This window comes from Dendrobates tinctorius, unplaced genomic scaffold (assembly GCF_039654945.1).
Source record: "Dendrobates tinctorius isolate UK_male_01 unplaced genomic scaffold, ASM3965494v1 ptg000211l, whole genome shotgun sequence".
Classification (NCBI taxonomy): Eukaryota; Metazoa; Chordata; class Amphibia; order Anura; family Dendrobatidae; genus Dendrobates; species Dendrobates tinctorius.
Window position 1 is genome coordinate 8,500,367 of NW_027361878.1, and position 26,175 is coordinate 8,526,541.

At 43.4% G+C, this 26,175-nt stretch overlaps 1 protein-coding gene and 1 long non-coding RNA gene across 2 annotated transcripts in view; one reads left to right on the forward strand and one right to left on the reverse strand.

Annotated features, from left to right (window-relative positions):
• GATD1 (glutamine amidotransferase class 1 domain containing 1) overlaps positions 1 to 26,175 on the forward strand; it is a 131,781-nt gene that overhangs the window by 14,662 nt on the left and 90,944 nt on the right. The window lies entirely within an intron of this gene.
• Positions 1,793 to 4,018, reverse strand: LOC141058156 (uncharacterized). The gene is made up of 3 exons (XR_012222105.1): positions 3,954 to 4,018; positions 3,604 to 3,693; positions 1,793 to 1,870 (listed from the first exon to the last, which is right to left on the reverse strand). It is a non-coding gene; the product is annotated as an uncharacterized lncRNA (long non-coding RNA).

Consider the following 26,175-nt stretch of genomic DNA (forward strand, 5'->3'; position numbering starts at 1 on the left):
CTACTGAGTGCAGTGGGCAAAACTGAGATTACTGTGATGACTTAATAGTCCTGCCTAAAATTATCTGTATTTACTGCACACTTAAATCCATAGACAATGGGAGTGAACCTGATTGTCTGGAGTAGTGCACTCTTGAGAGCTGGTGCAGAACAGAAAAAGTTGTGAGAGAACCTGATTATGGAGGATGCTATTCTTAGCTGATTGGAGTGTTGATATGGTAGTAAAGTGACAAACGGGGGAGTTGTAGGACAGTGCAGCACTGTGGAGAGCTTTGTGGGAGAGTGCAATGACTGGTACTGTGTGGAGGCATCGGTGTAGCTGCTGGACAGAAATATGAGCCTGACTGCTGCATTCAGGATAATGACAAATGCATTTAGTGACATGAAGAGCAATTAGCGACTTACAATTAGTTGTGAGTTCAAGATGAAAAGGAATCAGAGCAACAGTAATGGCTTTTAGCTATTTTTTTTATTAATAATAGGATAGAAGGTTAAGGGATGAACGAAATCATAGTCAGGAAGAATGCCAGGGTCAGATGCCAGGTGATCAGTAAAAGCCAAGTCAGGCAGTATGAATACCGCGGAGCCTGGTGACAGAGGCAAAACTTGTCCGGGTGAAGATGTAACAGTCAGAAGGCCACAGGTAGATGGTGAAGGTCCTTCCAGCAGTGGTGGTGGGTCTGCTGTACTTCAGGGCGCTAGATGTGGAGGTTTCCAGTCTTTTAGATGGTGCTGGGGCGACAGGAACAACTCGCAAATGCGCGAGCAACCCTGGATAATCCACGCCGGCAGGATGATAAGATCCGGCGGAACCGGGAACCTATGAGAAGAGATGTAAATATAATGTAAGTGATGGGACTCCATATTGCATGATACTAATGTACGGTCATTGTGGCTGAATGGCAGAGGAATCTTATACAGAGGTCAGGGATCATTGTCAGCCATCATACATGTGACAATCCCATCACTGACAGATGTAATCTGCTCCACATGAATTATTCTCACTGTCTGACATCACACAACACGGAGCTGATCCTCACACTTACGTTGTTTCTTTCTCTTCTTGTCTTCATTTTTTGAGTTTTGTTGGTCTACACTCAGACTATTTTCAGATTTTCTTTCCTCTTGAGCTGGAAATTCTGATCAGAAAGTAAAAAAGATCAGTAACAATAAATTCTTATAGGATCTGCTTTGTATCTATAATGTAAGTAAAGCGACAACTTATTAAATGGTACTATTGTGCGGTCACTGCAGCCGATCGGCAGAGGAATCTTATCATACAGAGGTCAGGGATCAATCATTGTCAGCCATCATACATGTGACAATCCCATCACTGACAGATGTCATCTGCTCCACATGAATTATTCTCACTGTCTGACATCACACAACATGGAGCTGATCCTCACACTTACGTTGTTTCTTTCCCTTCTTGTCTTCATTTTTTGAGTTTTGTTGGTCTATACTCAGATTATTTTCAGATTTTCTTTCCTCTTGAGCTGGAAATTCTGATCAGAAAGTAAAAAAGATCAGTAACAATAAATTCTTATAGGATCTGCTTTGTATCTATAATGTAAGTAAAGCGACAACTTATTAAATGGTACTATTGTGCGGTCACTGCAGCCGAACGGCAGAGGAATCTTATCATACAGAGGTCAGGGATCAATCATTGTCAGCCATCATACATGTGACAATCCCATCACTGACAGATGTCATCTGCTCCACATGAATTATTCTCACTGCCTGACATCACACAACATGGAGCTGATCCTCACACCTACCTTGTCTCTTTTCCCCCTTTTCTTCATTTTCTGAGGTTTGTTGCTCAATACTCAAATGTATGGAAGATTTTCTGTCTTCGTGAGCTTCATTTTCTGATCAGAATGTAAAAGAACAAAAACATCAGTAACAATGTATTCTTAGAGTTTCTACTTTGTATCTATAATGTAAGTAAAGGGATGACTTATTACATGTTACTATTGTGCATTCACTGTGGCCGAACGGCAGAGGAATCTTATTCATAAAGAGGTCGGGGATAATTTATGATCATCGCCCCCCCAACTTTTTTTTTATTTAAATTATTTTTTTTTTTAAATGTCGTGGGTTACCCCTATTTTTGATAGCCAGCCAATGTAAAGCAGACAGCTGGGGGCTGGTATTTTCATGCTGGGAAGGTCCATGGATATTTAACCCTCCCTAGCCTAAAAATGCAGCCCGCATCTGCCCAAAAATACGTGCATCCATTAGAGGCAAAGTCCTTTAATTGTAAAAATCACTTGCCAACCCTCTTTTACCCATTTTTTACCTTAAAAAAATAAAATAATCTACTGTAAATCGATCCCATGTCCCACAACGATAAGGTTACTAACATCAGCTCTCGTCGCAGGAGCCGGATTCACACTACTGTCATTGTGTTCTGGCTGATACACAGGCACCAGCTGGTGAATACTATCATCAGCAATGCCTGCTCTCACTGCTATCAGCGAGAGTAGGCAACACTATGACAGCAGTAGTTATCAGCTGACGCCTGACCGATGGTAACCTTTTCACCGCCGGTAACAGCCGCACGCTCACACGCTGTCCTGTGTGACAGCGTGGAAACCCACTGCGGTCAGTAATGTCCTGGGCTCTGACTGTCGGTGTCAGCAATGCCCTGGGCTCTGACTGTCAGTGTCAGCAATGCCCTGGGCTCTGACTGTCGGTGTCAGCAATGCCCTGGGCTCTGACTGTCGGTGTCAGCAATGCCCTGGGCTCTGACTGTCGGTGTCAGCAATGCCCTGGGCTCTGACTGTCGGTGTCAGCAATGCCCTGGGCTCTGACTGTCGGTGTCAGCAATGCCCTGGGCTCTGACTGTCGGTGTCAGCAATGCCCTGGGCTCTGACTGTCGGTGTCAGCAATGCCCTGGGCTCTGACTGTCGGTGTCAGCAATGCCCTGGGCTCTGACTGTCGGTGTCAGCAATGCCCTGGGCTCTGACTGTCGGTGTCAGCAATGCCCTGGGCTCTGACTGTCGGTGTCAGCAATGCCCTGGGCTTTGACTGGCGGTGTCAGCAATGCCCTGGGCTCTGACTGGCGGTGTCAGCAATGCCCTGGGCTCTGACTGGCGGTGTCAGCAATGCTCTGGGCTCTGACTGGCGGTGTCAGCAATGCCCTGGGCTCTGACTGGCGGTGTCAGCAATGCTCTGGGCTCTGACTGGCGGTGTCAGCAATGCCCTGGGCTCTGACTGGCGGTGTCAGCAATGCTCTGGGCTCTGACTGGCAGTGTCAGCAATGCCCTGGGCTCTGACTGGCGGTGTCAGCAATGCCCTGGGCTCTGACTGTCGGTGACTTCAGTATGGTTACCACCAGTAAGAGCCGGTTTCCCATGCTGTCGTAAATAAGACAGCATGGGAACCGCGGGATGCTTGGACTCCCCATTCACGTCAATGGGTTTCAAACCATCCGGGTTAGGGATCATGTTCGGGTACTATACTGGTACTAAACCAAAGTTCAGCAGAAACCCAGGGACCCGAACATCCATGGGTCTGCCCATCTCCAATAACATCTGCTCCACGTGAATTATTCTCACTGCCTGACATCACACAACATGGAGCTGATCCTCACACCTACCTTGCCTCTTTTCATCCTTTTCTTCATGTTTTGAGTTTTGCTCTTCTATACTCAAATATATTGAAGATTTCATTTTGGGAGCTGGAATTTCTGATCAGAAAGTAAAAAAATCGTTACTAACAATGTATTATAAGATCTGCTTTGTAGCTATAATGTAAGTGATGGGACTCCATGTTACATGGTACTATTGTGCGGTCACTGTGACGTCAGAGGAATCTTATACAGAGGTCAGGGATCACTGTCAGCCATCATACATGTGACAATCCCATCACTGACAGATGTCATCTGCTCCACATGAATTATTCTCACTGCCTGACATCACACAACATGGAGCTGATCCTCACACCTACCTTGCCTCTCTTCCCCCATTTCTTCATTTTCTGAGTCTTGTTGCTCTATACTCAAATAAATTGAAGATTTTCTTTCCTCGTGAGCTTCATTTCCTGATCAGAAAGTAAACAAAAAACCTCTTACTAACAGAATATTCTTTTAGGATCTGCTGTGTATCTGCTTGTAACACAAATCTACAAAAAAAACATTTTTTTCAGGTGTCAAGGTTTTTTTTAATGGATTTAGGGTATTTTGAGAGTGCTGAATTAATAAGTCTCACGGCATTACACAATATCACTTAATCCCAATACCTACACAGCGCATAAAATACGACTATGACACAGTGACTTACTGGATAAAAAGTGGCCACCAAAGAATTTTGTAACTTATTATACTCAAAAACTTTAACCAATCTCCGCAGCTTGGCCAAAAGGCTCAAGCCCATTAATCCCAACTTCCTGTTTATTCAGATCCCTGAATGACTAACCCTAAGGCCATAACAAAATGAACGGTGGGGCAGGACTTCTGCTAGCAAAACACGGAAGGTCAGACATGGACCTCTTTTATCCCCCTCTCCATTTTTATTTACTAATATGTGAGGGTGGTACAGGGTGGTAGTCATGGCTGCCAACATTTGTATTAGTGCACCCTGACCTCCCATCACATAAACACACTATCCATCATTCTGCGTACCTGTAGCTCCTTCCTCTGCACCATTGGGGTCCTCAGTACCTTTCTGGAGGATTCCTTGTTCCGCTTTGGTATAAAATGAGCCACAGTCCAGTTCAACTTTCAACTGAGTAACTTTACTGAGATTTGTACACAGCATATCCATATTCTTTCCAGCATCATCATCATCAGGTTTCACAACATACAGCTTCTCCTCTGTCCCTTTCCTTCTCTTTGTCACTAAGCTCGCTTCTGGGATGGATCATGCCATTCGGTCTCTCAGCGTCCTTTGTGCGCAGCCTTACTCTGATTGGGGGTTCCCTCAGCCATTTCGCCCCGGTTCTGAGGGCATTGGCCCACGCAATAAGCTGCCACATGATGAGTGACCTGGCCGTACTGCTTAGTCTTCACTAGCAACTGCAGTCCCACTAATACTGCACCGCTAGTACTGCAGCTGTAGATCCTTTTGACGTAATCCTGGTCACAAATTCTGAATAGCTGGGCCTTAAGCTTATCCTAACATTGCGTGACACGGTGTTGCCCAGGGTTAGCCAGCCCACCTGAGCTAATGAGCCCCCTGGCCCCAACTGAAACTATCAGGAAGTACGCCCTGTCTTATCCACCGTGCCCTTCCTACATTTAACTATTTACCAAAGCTATTGAGTTCCTATATGCCTTACTACTAAACTATAATGCTCCCCTCTAGTGTTCTAATTTTAGTACTGCACTCTCTCTTTACACTAAATACACGTAACAGCAAATATATAAATATCATTATATACATAGCAGCGTTCTAACGCTAGACATATTGGTAAATAATACGTACATACATTATATATACAGTAAAAGGGACGTGCATAACGAGTATTTTTACATCCCCTTACAAATACATACACCAATCAGAGACCGTTCACAGGGAAGGAAACCTATCCTTCCCCTGCTATGATCCTCTGACTGGCCAGGTTTGCTAGCCAACCACCTGCAAAGCACTTTTGAGTACATACCAAGGCAGAAAGAGAGAAAGCTTTTTTCCCACCATTTAACCCCTTCAGGAGGGGGAAATCTAACACATAGGGTAATGCTATGTTTTCCTGTCGTGACGGTCTGTTGATCACCATTACTTCAGCTGAATTGGTTCTAGTTTTTGAGATAATTGTAACGAGTGTGTCACATCCTCCTAGGAGATCTGATGTTAGAAGATCACTTGGTATTGTGAATCGCAGATCTTCCATATGTTTATGCCCCATAATAAATGGATTTAGTTTCCTTTGGTGCTGAAGAGGTTAACAACCATTTCTAGGCTGGTAGAGACTCAGGCCTCTCTACCTTCAAGAGTACCCCTGGACAGGAATGGTTGAGGTACCAGTTCCAGGGACAGTTTGAGGCCCCCTTTAGTTGCCGAAAACCGTCACAGCGTGACAATAATTCATCCATGAAAATAATGATTTCCCCCAATGCGACTTGTGTGTGATAACAAAAGCAATGGCTTTTGGTCTTTTGACTCTTTAACAGCGTCTTAGGTAATGAAATATCCTATGCAATTATTTTATATTTCAATTTGTAGGCTTTCAATGCTATAAAAGCCGTTTTTTTGAGGTTAGAATTCTATTGTAATTATTAAATATTTCAAAAACTATTGCCAATCTGGCAAAATCAAAGTAATATTTTTAATCAGCTCAATAAACTTAATATAAAACCGTTACGACATCGTTGGCACCAAAATCACTGTTTACCAGTGCAATGTAAGTAACGGGACGCCTTATTACATGATACTACTGTGCGCTAGCGGCAGAGGAATGTTATCCTACAGAAGTCAGCGATCATTGTCAGCCATCATACATGTGACGATCCCATCACTGACAGATAACATCTGCTCCACATGAATGATCTGGTAATCTTGGAAAGCTGTACAAAATTATTGAAATGTATGGGCCTATGGGCAACATAATTGGGATCCATGAAACATGGACAACATAGGAGAGCAATTACAGAAAAAACGTGGAAATATTTGAGACTTGAAGTCAACATTCTCATTTGTTGTGCTGTAGACATGTACATACCTGACAATGGGGACGAGGATGGCAAACTTGTCATAGCATCATCTCTAGTAGATGCAAGAAAAGATTCTTTCTGCCTGTTTGGAAGAACAAAAACATGTAAATCACAAGTAAATGCAATATAAAAGGGGTTGTCTCACTAGATTAACATCAACTATAAGGCCTATTGGGACATATGACAGGTATAGTGGGGAAAGTTTCCTGCTCAAAAGTACCTTCTATAGAAAAGAGCGAAAAACAACTATAAAGAATGGCTGGCATGTAGTAGTACATCTCTCCTACTGTGTGGGCAACACTAAAAGAGCATGACTGGCTGCAATTATGATATGTTACCATCAGCAGTTTCTGAAGCCAAAGCACAGTGATTGCTAATAATGGGGCGATTGATGCTGTATTTGATACCATGGTATTTATTTCCTATATTTGGAGTTGTGCACATATATCAGCCTGGAATTCCAAGTAATGACCCTATAATCTACTACTCACATCTCTGAGATGTCTGTGCTGGATTCTGGGGTAAACTCTGGAGGGGACTTGGGATCCTCATTATTCATCCTCCTGGAAGCGGTGGTACAGAGCTAAATACGGACAACAAGAAGATATGAAATACTTTTTTTTACTTTTAGATGTATTTTTTTTTGCATTTTTTTGGATTTGTTATTCTCATACTTACTTTAGAAAGCCATTCAGAAGAAGATGTAAAATTTGGGGAGTTAACAAAGCTCTTATTGTCATCATCCTCTGAGATCAGATATTCGCTTATAACAGAGTGATCTACAAGACATAGGTAATGAAGTATTGTTAGAGGATGTCAATATAACACAGTCATCATTTGTCTGTAATATTAATGGGAACCGATTGTCTCAAACTATGGTAGACGAGGCAAACAGCTGCTTAGTCTAGATGACGTCTCCTTCTACTTACTGATAGAGAAGCTTGTGTACACGTTTGATCTAAGCTGAGGAACATACATCGGCTTCTGACTTAGAAGGTTGTTAAAGTCTAAGTCTTTCAGGAATGGATGACCTTTGATCTCAAATGCTCCTGCTGGAAAATACAAAACAAAAGGGTTGCGGATATTGTCAGAGACTGTTCCATTTCTGAACTGATTAAGTTAATCTGAACTAATGACATTTCTGAGCAAACATGAAGGAAATTTACGGAAAGTCATATTATGAAGAATTAGAAATGGATGAGCTGATAGAGAAATGCTGATTTTCATAGACCTGAGCAATATGTCCTATCTGTAATAAGCAAATTTTTACCTGTCCCAAGTCTATGTGTAGGATTTTTTCTGAGCAATTCAGTGATGAGGCACCGAGCATCAAAGGGAGGAACTGGATTACGATTCCAATGTACGTCTCCTGTTATAGAGAAAAATACAGAAAATAAAACATCTTAATTGGACTGTAAGCTACAACTAAGGAAATAAGTAAACTAATGTAACCAATCAAAGCAATGATTGGATTATTCCACTTACCATCAACAATATTTTTAAAAATCACTTTTACAGATTTCCCACAAAATGGTAGAAATCCCACAAGAAATTGATATAGTATGATGCCCATTGACCACCAGTCAATAGGTCTTCCATAGCCTTCTTTCAGGATGACCTCTGGGGCTATATAACTTGGGGTGCCAGCGACCTGGAAACCAACACAAGAAGGAGATGAGATTGATGATACCATTATGATGACAAGTTCTCACATAAAAACACAATGACAGAAGATAAAATATCAGCGGAAAAGATTTCTAGAAATGAAGAATGCAGAGAAGAAACAATAGTGTGATGAGATTAGTAAAGAACAAGCTGTGTTTCTGTAAGTGATGCCAACCTCATGGTCCCGGAACTCTCCGCTGATGTCCTCTGCTGATTGCTTGTAGGTGTTGGTTTTTGGTATCATGACACCAACTTTTGAAATTCCAAAATCAGCAACTTTAATGTGTCCAGAAGATGTTATCAGGAGGCTGTGAAAGAAAAGATGGTTTTAACCTTGGAGACTATGTGATAATAAATGATAACTTCCTATATTATATTGCAGTGGGCACTTACTTCCGTGGCTTCAGGTCTCTGTGCACCACCCCATGGCTGTGCAAGTATTCTACAGCAACAACCGCTTCTGCAAAGTACAAGCGGGCCAAGGGGACAGGTAAACGACGCCTGGTGTCTAATAGGGTCTGACAGTCTCCACCTGTAGAAAAAAGGAAATATGACCGGTGAGGGGTTTATAAAGCAGATCACCGTGATGTATAATGAGGAGTGAGCAGAGATTTGGCAGGAGAGAATATATACAGATATAATGAATAGTGCACATAATATTAGACTACAGTAGTGGTGAAATGTGTTCCATGTAACTAATAACCCAAAGTGATATCACATCTTCTCTATAGCTGTAGATACTGCAGATACTGGTATGCTCAGTGTGCCCCCACTCAGTATCATGGCGCCCACAGTCCCTATTCTCAGTATAATGTCCCAAACAGACCCTGCCACAATATAAAGGTCTCCACATGTCCCCACTCAGTATAATGGCCCCTACAGCCTCTCACACATAATTCAGACCCTAACTCAGAATGAGGACCCCCCACACAGAATAAGGACCCCCACAGCACACCACTCAGTATGAAGACCCCACTCAGTACAGGGGCATTCACAGTCGACAAGTCAATATGGAGCATTAGCAGGCTCCCAAAGCCTCTCACAGATTACTATGTCCCCCACAGCCACCCAATCAGTATTATGGCCCCCACAAATGCTGAAATTAAAAAAAGCACTATTCTCCTCGCCCCATTCCCACGGCATGCTGCTCTGGTCAGTACAGTGTGAGTACGGAGACTCCACACTACAGGCGGGATGCTGTGACTACTTTGCACCCGCAGTGTACGGAGACCACAGTCTCACAACCGCGGGCTGATTGGTGGATCGGGGGGCTTTTGGCTTCCTGATGCACCATTCTGTTCATCAGTATTCTGAGGATACGGCTACTCTAAAATTGTGATGATAGGAGGAGTGATGTGGCCCAATGCCAAGTGGCGCCAGGTCCCCTTCCAATCATGGGCCCCATAGTACCTCTGCACACTGATCAATGGATTTCCGGGCAGCTAAGTAATATATAACCTATAGTAAATGCTCTGTAGTGATGGAACCAACCACCTGGACAAATCCTAATTATATGATAAGATGTAAGCAGACATGGATTGACTAGAATATAATGCACATGTCCTACCTTCTACATACTCCGTGACCATACAGAGGTGATATTTAGTTGGAAAGGAGCAGAGCATGGAGACCACAAAGGGACAATCAGCAAATGTTAAGATGTCCCTCTCCAGAAAGGCCAATTCCAGCCTTTTTCGAGTATACAGGTGCCGCTTTTCCATTGTCTTCATTGCAAAGATCTGGCGCAAGTCTTTATGGCGCACTAAGTGGACAGACCTGGAGAAAAAGACAATCCATGGTTAATAATCAATCCTTATTAACAGTCCATCTATAGAAGTGATTATATGATCTTCTGTAAGTCCGGCCGTCACTGGAGATACATTTCTAGAAATTAATAAAGTAGCACTACATAGATCAACTATGGAGCTCTGCACAATGCCATGTCTGTCGGAGCCGCACACAAGTCACATTAGAGGAGAGAATCTTCTTGGGCAGATGCTCTATAATTGACCAGAAGATAGGATTCTGTCCACGGAAAATTTAGTCCAAATTGAATTTCCTCTAGTTGCTGTAAGACCATTATTCTGCTCCTCCCACACCCTAAGGCGTAATAAATGGAGAGGATGGAAGTAGTTAAAAAATAATGCAACACATTCTACCCCCTGTCCGAGGCTCCCACCTGTCCATCACTGCAGGTCTGTATCCTCTGTGCCAGTCTTGGTTGTTCTGGCGCCCCGTTCTGGTGCTGAGGCCAGTGATTGGACTCACGTGGTCATGGTGGAGGGTGTTGGGTGCAGATGTCATTGACGTCAATATCGTGTCAGTCCTCACGTGACCATGTGTAGCCAGTTACCCTTATCAGCTCCATAATGGAGCCCCAAAAAACCAAAGTCTGCTGAGGAGGAACCTCTGGTGGAGGCAGCAACATGAGAACAGATGGGGTCTAGGACAGGTGAATGGGATATATTATTTTATTCCCTTTCCATAAGGGGATGTGCCCATATTAAGTATTTACTGCAGGAATTTTTACCCCATATCTGCATTTCTAAGCAGGAAAAACGATGTACAAAATAGGCGCATTTTTGACGTTTTTTGATACATTTTTTACCTGCGTTTTTTTCGCAGATTTTCCCCCCACTCATTATTATATGTGAAATCTGCAGAAAAAATGCTGAAGGAATTGACATGTGCAGATTTAAATGGAAAGACGGCATCGTGTGCATGAGACTTCAGGAATCTCTGTCACTTTTCTGGCATCATGAAATCCCTCAGGTTTTGTAACAAATCTGAGCAGAAAAAACACGAAAAAAAGCGACAAGTCTGCAATGTGTGCACAGGTCCTTCCAGTGCCACCTGTTATAGGTCAGTATGGTCCGCTGTCTATAAATGAGCTGAATAGTGAGAATTAGGTGTGAACAGTGACGTGGACGCCGATCATTTCCCTATGATAACACTGAATGGCAGAGCACAGAGGCAGAAGTGTTGTCATAGGGAACCCTGAGAAATGGGGATTATCACCAACAGAAATCTCACCCAAAAGCTCCAGTGCCGATCAGTTTGGATAGTTCAAAGTTGCTTATACGCGGCTTCCTCGCTGGGATCAATGATTCGATCGCTCCCTAGAAAAAAAATAAGAAGTGATATTCAGATAAAAAGCTCCAGATACAAAAACGTCTCCCTCCTATACTATGTCCCAGGAGATTTACAGTGATTGAATGTAGGGGACGATACAAGCAGAACGCTCCGCAGACGCGGATGTCATTTAACCCCATAAGGAACAGGGGTGTTTCCGTTTTTGCGTTCAAACTTTGTCAAAATATAAACAAAGCAATGGCGCCATTTTCCGAGTCCCACAGTGTCTCCACTTTTCATTATCTGGGGCTGGGTGAGGGCTTATTTTTTGCAGGCCGAGCTGACGTTTTTATTGATAACATTTTTAGATAGATACGATGTTTTGATTTCCCGGTATTGCATTTATTGCAATGTTGCAGCGACCAAAGAATGGTAATTCTGGAGTTTTGATATTTTTTCTCGTTTTACAATTTACCGGATTAATTCTTCTTGTATTTTGATAGATCGGGTGTTTCCATATTTTTTTTAATTGTTTTGTTTTGAATGGGGGAAAATGGGGTAAGTTGAAATTTTGTATTACATTTTTTTTAAAAAACGTTTTTTCTCACATTTTACTTGCTTCAATAGTCTCCATGGTAGCCTAGAAGCTGCGATCTTCTGATCGCTTGTGTTACACGTAGCAGGGCTATGTGTAGCAAAAATGCTGATCTGCTATGAGTGCCGACCCCTCAGCAGTCATGTGACATGGGCGCCAATGGGCAGAGCTAAGATGTGCTTCCGGGGCAGCCATTTTAAATGCTGCTGTCTGAGTTTGACAGCGGCATTTAACAGGTTAGCAGCCCTGGGTGGATTGCGATTCCACCTGCGGCTGTTAGGGGCACATGACAGCTGATCAGATGAGCTCTCATGTGCCAAGGACATAGCATGTCATAGGTCATTAGCGTGTTAAGGGGGGATCCTCCATACAATGGAATCATTGTACAATGCTGAATAGTATGGGAGATCACAGATGAAAATTTAAAGTAAATCTGTCAGCAGGTTTTTTTATATATGTAATCTAAGAACAGCATGATGTAGGCGCTGAAATCCTGATTCCAGCGACGTGTCCATTACTAGGCTGTGTGTCGTTTTATTAAAATCAGTGTTTAATCAGCAAGAGATTATCACTATAGGACTAATCTTGTGCCACATAGTCCTATTGCTCTGTGTAACCCTGCCCCCACCACTGATTAGCGGATTTCTGCCTATTCACAGTGTACTTTACACAGAAAGTGGCCAATCAGTGGTGCGGGCGGGGTTACACATGGCTCAGCATTCAGAGCTGTGCTAGAACTGGAGCAGAGAAAAGTGTGATTTTATCACAACTGATACACCCAGTAAAGTAAGTGACATCGCTGGAATCAGGGTCTCTGCCCCTACATCATGCTGCTCTCAGATGGGTAGCAATAACCTGGTGCCAGATTCCGTGTAGTAGAAGTGCTATTATCTAACACGATAGGATCATCTATATTTAGAATAGAGATGTACCATGGTAATATGGGGGATAATACTGGACGTGTCATTCACACCCCATGATCTGGTGATATACAAACATCCCCCTCTACGATACTTACAGCGACAGGTTCTTGGATCTCTGGGATCTCATAGATTCCACTCTCAGGGATCGCCATCACAGTAGGATCTAAAATAGTGATGAAGAAATAAAATGTATTAGACGACATCAATCCTACATACACAATACAGCAATATAACGGAGAAATGGTGGGACATCTGTAAATGGGATTATTACTAATTATATAGGGATCCCAAATATCAGGAACATATCGCCCTCACTGTACATGTGAGTGATGGGAAAAGAGAGCTCAAGCAGAGAAGCCATATGCAAATTAACCTGTAAGTGCACTAGGGGCGTGTCACTGCACTCATACATTTTCTTCCACACCCCCCAGTGCACTTCCATCCAGGTTGGTGTACGGCCTCTATGTTAGATTTCTCCTGACTGAGATATTGGATTTCAAAAAACAAAAGGGTTCCTGTCATTAGAGGGTAATGGCCTGGACAGTCAGACGAGTACTTCATATGCAACATGTGCTGACAGGTTCCCTGTACACAGAGTACAGTAAATCCACCATTATCCCCTGTTCTCTATAATATCTGGAGATTCCTTCTAGAAGGTCGGGTGATCGGCTTACCTGTGGTCAGATCGCTGGTCAGTTCCCGCTGACTCGTATTAGGGTCAGGGATCATTCCCGGGTGTAGATTTTGCCCATCTTCGGTGTCGCCTTCTGCTGTTTCCTAATAGTAATAATATATAGATTTAATATGTGGAAGATTTCACTAAATCACCAAATCCTTAAGTCAGGAAGCACTAAGCCTGCATTTACAGATGCAGCAATCGTAACTATACAGATAACGCGCCATGTTCATATCGTTATTCATTCTCACATTTAGGAGCATAAAGATAAATTAAGATTCAAAAGTCAAACGTACAGTGTAAACTTCGACTTCTTTGCACCGTGACCCAAGAGCCGTGTTACCTGCGCATCTTATATCATGGGTACATGGCTGGCTCCCTATTTTCGAATGCCCTGGGCGAAAGAGTCTCAGTTGTCCCCTTTAACACATACCACAATTCATGATGCACAGATATGGCAGAGAAATATAGATAGTGCAACGCCAAAGATTTCACTTCTTACATTACATGAGTGATATCAATAGCTCAGAAACCGGACAGTATAGTCCTCCATAGTCCTCCACACCAATTTAACGCGTATATACACTATTACTATTATATATACTTGGTGTGTTTGTATGTTTTCATATTACATTTATACATCTATACTATCTGCAGAATACAGACTGCCATCACAGAGCATTAGGGAGTAGCAGCCATAAATGTGCTGTGCCTGCCAGGAGCTGACAGGGAGGCCTGTAAGATCTAACACCAGATCTTCTAATATCTGACTGGTGATCTGGAGAAGATGAGAAAACAAGGACATGTGATAGAGAAGACTGGTCCTTACCAGGCGTTCCGATGAGCGGGCCGGGCGTTCCAGTGCAGACAGGACTTTTTGGGCGAGTTCCTTAATAGAAGACAAATCGCCATGTTGAACTCTTGTTTCAGCCTATAAAAAAGAAAAGAAATAAAAATGAAAATCCTGAGGTCAGAAAGGTCACAATGGATGCGGCCATTTTATGTGACATTTGCTCCTCTGTCTGCAGATACAATGACTCCATATTTGGAGATTCGTCGTGTTTTATATGAGAGGAAAGAAGAATCTTCTATCCCGCCATTATTATCTATTATTATGGAGATTTGTGCGCCACTTACCTGCTGCAGTAACGTCCTGATGTTCTGAGGTAAATCGCTCAGATACTCTGAGGTAATATGACCTTGGTAGTGTTTGGTCAGGCAGTCCATTACCAGCGCTATCACCAGCCGGTGAGTGAAGCTGAGGACGCCATCGGGTGGTAGAAGCGCAGTGTCGGGGTTATTGTTGGAAATAATCTCCCATAGTGCGTCTACCTGAAGGTTATCTAGAAGATAATCAGTCATAGTGAGTAACTGCAAGAGCGCACAGTCCACCAACTATGGAGTCAAATAATGACACCTGTGACACTGTGTGCATTGTATAAGTAGAGACTGTGTTCCGTGATGTCATAATGGCCAACATCATGTGTGATGTCATAATAGGCGATATCATGTGTGATGTCATAATAGGCGATATCATGAGTGATGACATACTGGGCGATATCATGAGTGATGTCATAATAGGCGATATCATGTGTGATGTCATAATAGGCGATATCATGAGTGATGACATACTGGGCGATATCATGAGTGATGTCATAATAGGCGATATCATGTGTGATGTCATAATAGGCGATATCATGAGTGATGACATACTGGGCGATATCATGAGTGATGTCATAATGGCCGATCATCATGAATGATGTCATCATGGATTCTTCTAATAGAATCTTACATGGGCCTCTCTGTGCAAATAGATGCTGTTTAGTAATTATGAAAGTGGAAAACCATGGAATGTGGGTGGTTCAGTTGGGGGGTTCATCTGAATTGCATTTTTGTGGGATTGACACAAAAACCCATGACAGAATTGCTCACCATAGAACACAAGAATGGGATTCCAGCCTTATACTGGAAGCGATTGAAAAATATTAGGTACCCCAAAATGTTACCCATAAAAATCCTAATTTACCCTGCATAAAACCATCCCCTACTCAGGTCCTTCTTCTGTCACTGGAGCTATAGGGGGTTCCCACGTTACTGCTAGAGCAAAGAATCTGGCAAATCAACATGGCTCCTGCCCCCTCAAATAAAATCCAGTGAATTCTGCACTCCCAAATCCAAATACCCCCTACTGAGCCCCATGTGCCTAAACCACAGTAGGCGGCCACATATTTGGCATTATTGTAATGGAGAGAAGACACTTCATTTACAGGCTGTGTGTCACCAGACGCACAAGCTGGGTGCAGTGTATGGGGGCGATACAGTATGTGGGGGCTCTATAGTGTACGGGGACACAATGTATGGATACGAGACTGGCAGATTTGCAATTCCCCAGAAAAAAAACCTGGAGTGGATGTTACAAAACAGTCACTGCAGCCGTAAATTAATTAAATGAGCGGTGCAATTTCTACAATGGGGGTCACTTTTGGGGTTTTTCTGCTGTTCTGGCACCTTAGGGGCTCCACAAATGTCGCCCACAAACTATTCTATCAAAATCTGTGCTCCAAAAGCCAAATAGCGCTTCTTCCTTCTCTGACGTGATGTGAGGCCTAACAGTCATTTCTGACAACATATGGGGCAGCACCGCAATCGGAAGAAATTGAGCAATAAATTGTGGGGTCTAGTTTCACCTATTAACTCTTGCAAATTTGCATCAAATACAAAAATTACATTTTTACCATTAAAATGTCATATTTCCACGTCTAAATGTTATAAAATTCTGTGAGGTACCTTCAGTATGGGTTCAAAATACTCACTACACCACTAGATTAATTCCTTGAGGGGTCTAGTTTCCAAAATGGGGTCAGTTGGGGGGTTTCCACTGTTTAGGCACATCAGGGGCTCTCCAAACGCGACATGGTGTCCGATCTCAATTCCAGACATTTTTGTGTTACAAAAGTTAAATGGTGCTCCTTCCCTTCTGTGTCCTTCTGTACGCCCAAACAGTAGTCTTCTCCCATACAGGTGAAACCAGAAGTTTACATACACTATATAAAAAGACACATATGATTTTCTCAATATCTGGCATGAAATCAGAATAAACCTTTCCGGTCTTAGGTCAATTAGGATTACCATTATTATTAATATTTGCCAAATGCCAGAATAATGGAGAGAATGTTTTACGGCATTTTTATTACTTACTGCAATGTCAAAAGTTTACATACATTTCATTAATAATTGGTACCATTGCCCTTAAACTGAATGACTTGGGTTAAATGTTTGGGATATCCTTCCACAAGCTTCTCACAATAGTTGGTCGGAATTTGGGCCCTTTCCTCCTGACAAAACTGGCGTAAGTAATCCAGGTTTGTAGGTCGCCTTGCTCGCTCCGGCCTTTTCAGCTTTGCCCATACGTTTTCAACAGGATTGAGATCAGGGCTTTGTGATGGTCGCTCCAAAACATTGACTGTTTTCCTTAAGCCACTTTGTTACCATTTTGGCAGTATTGTCCATTTGGAAGACCCATTTCTGCCCAAGCTTTAACTGACGTCTTGAGATGTTGCTTCAGTATTGCCATGAAATCTTCTTTTCTCATGATGCCATCTATTTTGTGAAGTGCACCAGTCCCTCCTGCAGCAAAACAACCCCACAACATAATGCTGCCACCCCCATGTTTCACTTGGGATGGTGTTCTTAGGCTTCCAAGCTTCTCCCTTTTTCCTCCAAATGTAACGATGGTCATTATGCCCAAAAACTTCTATTTTAGTTTCATCAGACCACAGGCCATGTCTCCAAAAATTAAGGTCTTTGTTCCTGTGTGCATTTGCAAACATTAATCTGTTTTTTTTGTGTGTGTGTTTCTTTTGGCGTAATGGCTTCTTCCTGGCACAGTGGCCTTTCAGCCCATGTTGATATAGTACTCGTTTCACTATAGATATTTACACAATCTTACCAGCCTCCGTCATCATGTCCACAAGGTCTTTTGCCTTTGTCTTTGGGATGATATGCACATGTTGGACCAAAGCACTTTAATCACTGGGATACAGAACCCGTCTTCTTCCTGAGCGGTATGATGGCTGGACAGTCCCATCTTGTTTGTACTTGTGTATAATTGCTTGTACAGATGAACCCGGCACCTTCAGGAATCTGGGAGTTATACCCAAAGATGAGCCAGACTTGTGCAAGTCTACAATTCTCTTCTTGATATTTTGGATGATATCTTGAGACTTTCTCATGATGCCAAACAAAGAATCAGTGTGTTTCAGGTGTGCATTAAAATACATCCACAGGTGTGTCTCCAATTAACTCAGATGTAGCCAATAAAACAGAATCAGAAGATTCCAAACACATGACATCATCATATGGGCAGTCCAGAATTGTTTAACCACTTTCTGACATCCAACGTAATATTCCGTCCATGTGCCCCGGGCCTGTTTGACCATGGATGGAATATTACATCATCGCAATCGGCCGCGCACATGGGGGGTGTGGGTGATCGCTGCCGGGTGTCAGTTGATTCTCACAGCTGACACCGAGAACTAGGTGCCAGGAGCGGTCACACACCACTCCCGTAACTTTAAACCCCGAAATGCTGTGATCGAACATGATTGCAACATTCCGGAAGCCGGCACAGGGCTGACATCCCCTCTGAATTTGGATCAGAGACCTCGCGGCATGAAGCCGGGTTCCGATTGCTGCCATGGTGACCCAATGTCATCATGACGACATCCGGGTCACCAGACCTAGCAAACTTGCTGATCATGCGCAGTGCACTCACTCCTTGTGTGAAAATGTAAGATATTTGGCTAAAACAAAATTTGGGTGGTAAAAATGTAGTTATTTTGTTTTCACTGCCCAATGGTATAAAAGACGGTGACACAACCGTGGTGTCAATATGATCACTGCACCCTGGGATGAATTCATTGAGAGGTGTGGTTCGTAAAATCTGAAGTGATTTTTTTGTGAAAAAAGGTTAAATATTCATTTTTTTTTTAAACATTCCAAAAATTCCTGTGAAGCACCTGAAGGGTTAATAAACTTCTTGAATTTGTTTTTGAGCACCTTGAGGGGTGCAGTTTCTAGAATGGTGTCACTTTTGGGTATTTTCTATCATATAGACCCCTCTAAGTGACTTCAAAGTGGTAACAAAAAAATGGTGGTGTAAAAATGAGAAATCGCTGTTTAACTTTTAACCCTTTCAATGTCCTAACAAAAAACAAATTGGTTCCAAAATTGTACTGATGTAAAGTAAACATGTGGGAAATGTTACTTATTAAGTATTTTGTGTGCCGTATCTCTGTGATTTAAGGGTATGAAATTTCAAATTTCACAAATAATCGCAAGTTATATGAATGAAATTTTACCACTAACATGAAGTACAATATGTCACGAGAAAACAAACCACCCTCGGGGGTAAAGGGGTTAAAAGGCATAGTAATCTTAGTGTAGTAAACTTTTGACTTTGCACTAAGTAATAAAAATGCCTTAAAACATTCTCTCTCTCATTATTTTGGCATTTGGCAAATATTAATAATTATGGTAATCCTAATTGACCTAAAGCGGGAAAAGTTTATTCTGATTTCATATCAGATATTGACAGAAACCTGCAGATGGGTCTTTTTATATAGTGGATGGAAACTTCTGGTTTCAACTGTTATACACTGTATAAACACCGCTAGGTGGCGATATTGTACCATTCCTTTTATAGAAGATAAAGTGATGCTGCATATACAGTATGTATGTGTCTGTTCTCTGTATTGTATATTGCACATAAATGCATGTATTCTGTTAATATACCAGTCGTCATACTCTGCAGTATATCTCCTTTTTATCTGTTTTAGTATACTTTGGTTGAAGTAAAGATTTATTTATTTAAATATAAATGCTTTCTATGGGAGTATTTTTGCAGGTTCTCTTATGTGCAGAGATACTGTGGGGGCATTATACTGTCTGTGGATACACTGTGGGGGCATTATACTGTCTGCGGATACACTCTGGGGGCATTATACTGTCTGCAGATACACTGTGTGGGCATTATACTGTCTGCAGATACACTGTGGGGACATTATACTGTCTGCAGATACACTGTGGGGGCATTATACTGTCTGCAGATACACTGTGGGGGCATTATACTGTCTGCAGATACACTGTGGGGTCATTATACTGTCTGCAGATACACTGTGGGGTCATTATACTGTCTGCGGATACTCTGTGGGGGCATTATACTGTCTGCAGATACACTGTGGGGTCATTATACTGTCTGCGGATACACTGTGGGGGCATTATACTGTCTGCAGATACACTGTGGGGGCATTATACTGTCTGCGGATACTCTGTGGGGGCATTATACTGTCTGCGGATACACTGTGGGGGCATTATACTGTCTGCGGAGACACTGTGGGGGCATTATACTGTCTGCGGAGACACTGTGGGGGCATTATACTGTCTGCAGATACACTGGGGGCATTATACTGTTTGCGGATACACTGTGGGGGCATTATACTGTCTGCGGATACACTGTGGGGGCATTATACTGTCTGCAGATACACTGTGGGGGCATTATACTGTCTGCGGATACACTGGGGCATTATACTGTCTGCAGATACACTGTGGGGACATAATACTGTCTGCGGATACACTGTGGGGGCATTATACTGTCTGCGGATACACTGTGGGGGCATTATACTGTCTGCAGATACACTGTGGGGGCATTATACTGTCTGCGGATACACTGTGGGGGCATTATACTGTCTGTGGATACACTGTGGAGACATTATACTGTCTGCGGATACACTGTGGGGGCATTATACTGTCTGTGGATACACTGTGGGGACATTATACTGTCTGTGGATACACTGTGGGGGCATTATACTTTCTGCGGATACACTGTGGAGACATTATACTGTCTGCGGATACACTGTGGGGGCATTATACTGTCTGCAGATACACTGTGGGGACATTATACTGTCTGCGGATACACTGTGGGGGCATTATACTGTCTGTAGATACACTGTGGGGGCATTATACTGTCTGAGGATACACTGTGGGGGCATTATACTGTCTGTGGATACACTGTGGAGACATTATACTGTCTGTGGATACACTGTGGGGACATTATACTGTCTGCGGATACACTGTGAGGACATTATACTGTCTGCGGATACACTGTGTGGGCATTATACTGTCTGCGGATACACTGTGAGGACATTATACTGTCTGCAGATACACTGTGGGGACATTATACTGTCTGCGGATACACTGTGGGGTCATTATACTGTCTGCGGAGACACTGTGGGGTCATTATACTGTCTGCGGAGACACTGGGGTCATTACACTGTGTTCCAAATTATTATGCAAATTGGATTTAAGTGTCATAAAGATGTAATTTTTTGTTTTTCAAATAAACTCATAGATGGTATTGTATATCAGGGCTCTTTGGATCACTGAAATCAATCTCAAACGCTTGTGATAATTAGTTTACCAGGTGAGCCCAATTAACGGAAAACTACTTAAGAATGATGTTCCACATTATTAAGCAGGACACAGGTTTCAAGGAATTTAGGAAAGAAAAATGATCTCTCTGCTGCTGAAAAGTATCAAATAGTGCAATGCCTTGGTCAAGAGATGAAAACATTAGATATTTCCCAAAAACTTAAACGTGATCATCGTACTGTTAAGAGATTTGTGGTTGATTCTGAGCACAGACATGTTTGTGCTGATAAAGGCAAAATGAGGAAGGTTTCTACCAGGCAAGTTCATTGGATTAAGAGAGTGGTTGCTAAAAAGCCATTACAAACCAGCAAACAGACATTTAAAGCTGCTGGTGCCTCTGGAGTCCCTCGAACCTCAAGGTGTAGGATCCTTCAAAGGCTTGCTGTGGTGCATAAACCTACTATTCGGCCACTCCTAAACAGTGTTCACAAGCAGAAATGGTTGCAGTGGGCCCAGACATACATGAAGACTAATTTTCAAACAGTCTTGTTTACTGATAAGTGTCAAGCAACCCTGGATGATCCAGATGGATGGAGTAGTGGATGGTTGGTGGATAGCCACTATGTCCCAACAAGGCTGCGACGTCAGCAAGGAGGTGGAGGAGTCATGTTTTGGGCCGGAATCATGGGGAAACAGCTGGTAGGGCTCTTTAAGGTTCCTGAAGGTGTGAAAATGACCTCTGCAAAGTATATAGAGTTTCTGACTGACAGCTGTCTTCCATGGTATAAAAAGCAGAAATGTGCCTTCAGGAGCAAAATCCTCTTCATGCATGACAATGCACCATCTCATGCTGCAAAGAATACCTCTGAGTCATTGGCTGTTATGGGCATAAAAGGAGATAAACTCATGGTTTGGCCACCATCTTTCCCTGACCTCAACCCTATAGAGAACCTTTGGAGTATCATCAAACAAAAGATCTATGATGGTGGAAGACAGTTCACATCAAAACAGCAGCTCTGGGAGGCTATTCTGACTTCATGCAAAGAAATACAAGCAGAAACTCTCCAAAAACTCACAAGTTCAATGGATGCAAGAATTGTGAAGGTGATGTCACAGAAGGGTTCCTATGATAGCATGTAACTTGGCCTGTTAGGATGTTTTGGAGTTAAATAGCTTTTTTGTTCGGTGAATGTGACCTCCTAATGCTGCAAATTCCACAAATGAGCATTTTCAGTTCTTTAAAACAGATCAAATGTTTAGAAATTCTACTGTGCATAATAATCTGGAACAGAGCAATTTGAGTTTTTAGTCATTTTGGAGATTATACTGTTATCATTGGGAGGTTTCTTCAATAAAATTTGATGTATACTCTAACGGGTGATGACTTTTATTAGACTGACTGTCATTTGTACTGACTATTTAGGAAAATCAGAGAAAAATATAATTTGCATAATAATTTGGAACACAGTGTATACTGTCTGCGGATACACTGTGGGGGCATTATACTGTCTGCGGATACACTGTGGGGGCATTATACTGTCTGCAGATACACTGTGGGGGCATTATACTGTCTGCGGAGACACTGTGGGGTCATTATACTGTCTGCGGAGACACTGTGGGGTCATTATACTGTCTGCGGATACACTGTGGGGGCATTATACTGTCTGCGGATACACTGTGGGGGCATTATACTGTCTGTGGATACACTGTGGGGTCATTATACTGTCTGCGGAGACACTGTGGGGTCATTATACTGTCTGCGGATACACTGTGGGGTCATTATACTGTCTGCAGATACACTGTGGGGTCATTATACTGTCTGCGGAGACACTGTGGGGTCATTATACTGTCTGCGGATACACTGTGGGGTCATTATACTGTCTGCAGATACACTGTGGGGGCATTATACTGTCTGCGGATACACTGTGGGGTCATTATACTGTCTGCGGAGACACTGTGGGGTCATTATACTGTCTGCGGATACACTGTGGGGTCATTATACTGTCTGCAGATACACTGTGGGGGCATTATACTGTCTGTGGATACACTGTGGGGTCATTATACTGTCTGCGGATACACTGTGGGGTCATTATACTGTCTGCGGAGACACTGTGGGGTCATTATACTGTCTGCGGATACACTGTGGGGGCATTATACTGTCTGCGGAGACACTGTGGGGGCATTATACTGTCTGCGGAGACACTGTGGGGTCATTATACTGTCTGCGGAGACACTGGGGTCATTATACTGTCTGCGGAGACACTGTGGGGACATTATACTGTCTGCGGATACACTGTGGGGGCATTATACTGTCTGCGGAGACACTGTGGGGTCATTATACTGTCTGCGGATACACTGTGGGGTCATTATACTGTTTGCGGATACACTGTGGGGTCATTATACTGTCTGCGGAGACACTGTGGGGTCATTATACTGTCTGCGGATACACTGTGGGGGCATTATACTGTCTGCGGAGACACTGTGGGGTCATTATACTGTCTGCGGAGACACTGTGGGGTCATTATACTGTCTGCGGAGACACTGGGGTCATTATACTGTCTGCGGAGACACTGTGGGGACATTATACTGTCTGCGGATACACTGTGGGGGCATTATACTGTCTGCGGAGACACTGTGGGGTCATTATACTGTCTGCGGATACACTGTGGGGTCATTATACTGTTTGCGGATACACTGTGGGGTCATTATACTGTCTGCGGATACACTGTGGGGTCATTATACTGTCTGCGGAGACACTGGGGTCATTATACTGTCTGCGGATACACTGTGGGGGCATTATACTGTCTGCGGAGACACTGTGGGGTCATTATACTGTCTGCGGAGACATTGGGGTCATTATACTGTCTGCGGATACACTGTGGGGGCATTATACTGTCTGCAGATACACTGTGGGGTCATTATACTGTCTGCGGAGACACTGTGGGGTCATTATACTGTCTGCGGAGACATTGGGGTCATTATACTGTCTGCGGATACACTGTGGGGGCATTATACTGTCTGCGGAGACACTGTGGGGTCATTATACTGTCTGCGGAGACACTGGTGTCATTATACTGCCTGTGGATACACTGTGGGGGCATTATACTGTCTGTGGATACACTGTGGGGGCATTATACTGTCTGTGGATACACTGTGTGGGCATTATACTGTCTGCGGATACACTGTGGGGTCATTATACTGTCTGCGGATACACTGTGGGGTCATTATACTGTCTGCAGATACACTGTGTGGGCATTATACTGTCTGCGGATACACTGTGGGGGTATTATACTGTCTGCGGATACACTGTGGGAGTATTATACTGTCTGCGGATACACTGTGTGGGCATTATACTATCTGTGGATACACTGTGGGGTCATTATACTGTCTGCGGATACACTGTGGGGTCATTATACTGTCTGCAGATACACTGTGTGGGCATTATACTGTCTGCGGATACACTGTGGGGGTATTATACTGTCTGCGGATACACTGTGTGGGCATTATACTGTCTGTGGATACACTGTGGGGTCATTATACTGTCTGCGGATACACTGTGGGGTCATTATACTGTCTGCAGATACACTGTGTGGGCATTATACTTTCTGCGGATACACTGTGGGGGTATTATACTGTCTGCGGATACACTGTGGGGTCATTATACTGTCTGCGGATACACTGTGGGGTCATTATACTGTCTGCGGATACAGTGTGAGGGCATTATACTGTCTGTGGATACACTGTGTGGGCATTATACTGTCTGCGGATACACTGTGAGGGCATTATACTTTCTGCGGATACACTGTGGGGGCATTATACTGTCTGCGGATACACTGTGGGGGCATTATACTGTCTGCGGATACACTGTGGGGGCATTATACTGTCTGTGGATACACTGTGGGGTCATTATACTGTCTGTGGATACACTGTGTGGGCATTATCCTGTCTGCGGATACACTGTGAGGGCATTATACTGTCTGCGGATACACTGTGTGGGCATTATACTGTCTGCGGATACACTGTGTGGGCATTATACTGTCTGCGGATACACTATGGGGGCATTATACTGTCTGCGGATACACTGTGGGGGCATTATACTGTCTACGGATACACTGGTGGCATTATAATGTCTGCGGATACACTGTGGGGGCATTATACTGTCTGCGGATACACTGTGTGGGCATTATACTGTCTGCGGATACACTGTGGGGGCATTATACTATCTGCGGATACACTGTGGGGGCATTATACTGTCTGCGGATACACTGTGTGGGCATTATACTGTCTGCGGATACACTGTGGGGGCATTATACTGTCTGCGGATACACTGTGGGGCATTATACTGTCTGCGGATACACTGTGGGGGCATTATACTGTCTGCGGATACACTGTGGGGGCATTATACTGTCTGCGGATACACTGTGGGGGCATTATACTGTCTGCGGATACACTGTGGGGGCATTATACTATCTGCGGATACACTGTGGGGGCATTATACTGTCTGCGGATACACTGTGGGGGCATTATACTGTCTGTGGATACACTGTGGGGGCATTATACTGTCTGCGGATACACTGTGGGGGAATTATACTATCTGCAGATACACTGTGGGGCATTTTGCTGTCTCCGGATACACTGTGGGGGCATTATACTGTCTGCGGATACACTGTGGGGGCATTATACTGTCTGTGGATACACTGTGGGGGCATTATACTGTCTGCGGATACACTGTGGGGGAATTATACTATCTGCGGAGACACTGTGGGGCATTTTGCTGTCTCCGGATACACTGTGGGGGCATTATACTGTCTGCGGATACACTGTGGGGGCATTATACTGTCTCCGGATACTGTCACGATCCATTTCTTGGATCTGTGTCAGGTCTGGATTTCCTCACATTTAAACCTTTTTTCTCTTTTCGCCCATTGGGTGTTTAATATTAGTTTTTGCCCCCAGTGGCCGCTGGGGTTTACTACAGCTGTAGTTGGTCTGCTGATGTATATTCCCCCCGGTGACTGCCGGGGTTACTGCAGGGAAGCTGCATGTGATTATTTATGCAGGTGGTAACTTCTCCCCCTCCTTCCTATAAAAGGAGTTCAGGTGCTGGAAATCACTGTTGGTTATACACTGCGTTCCAAATTATTATGCAAATTGGATTTAAG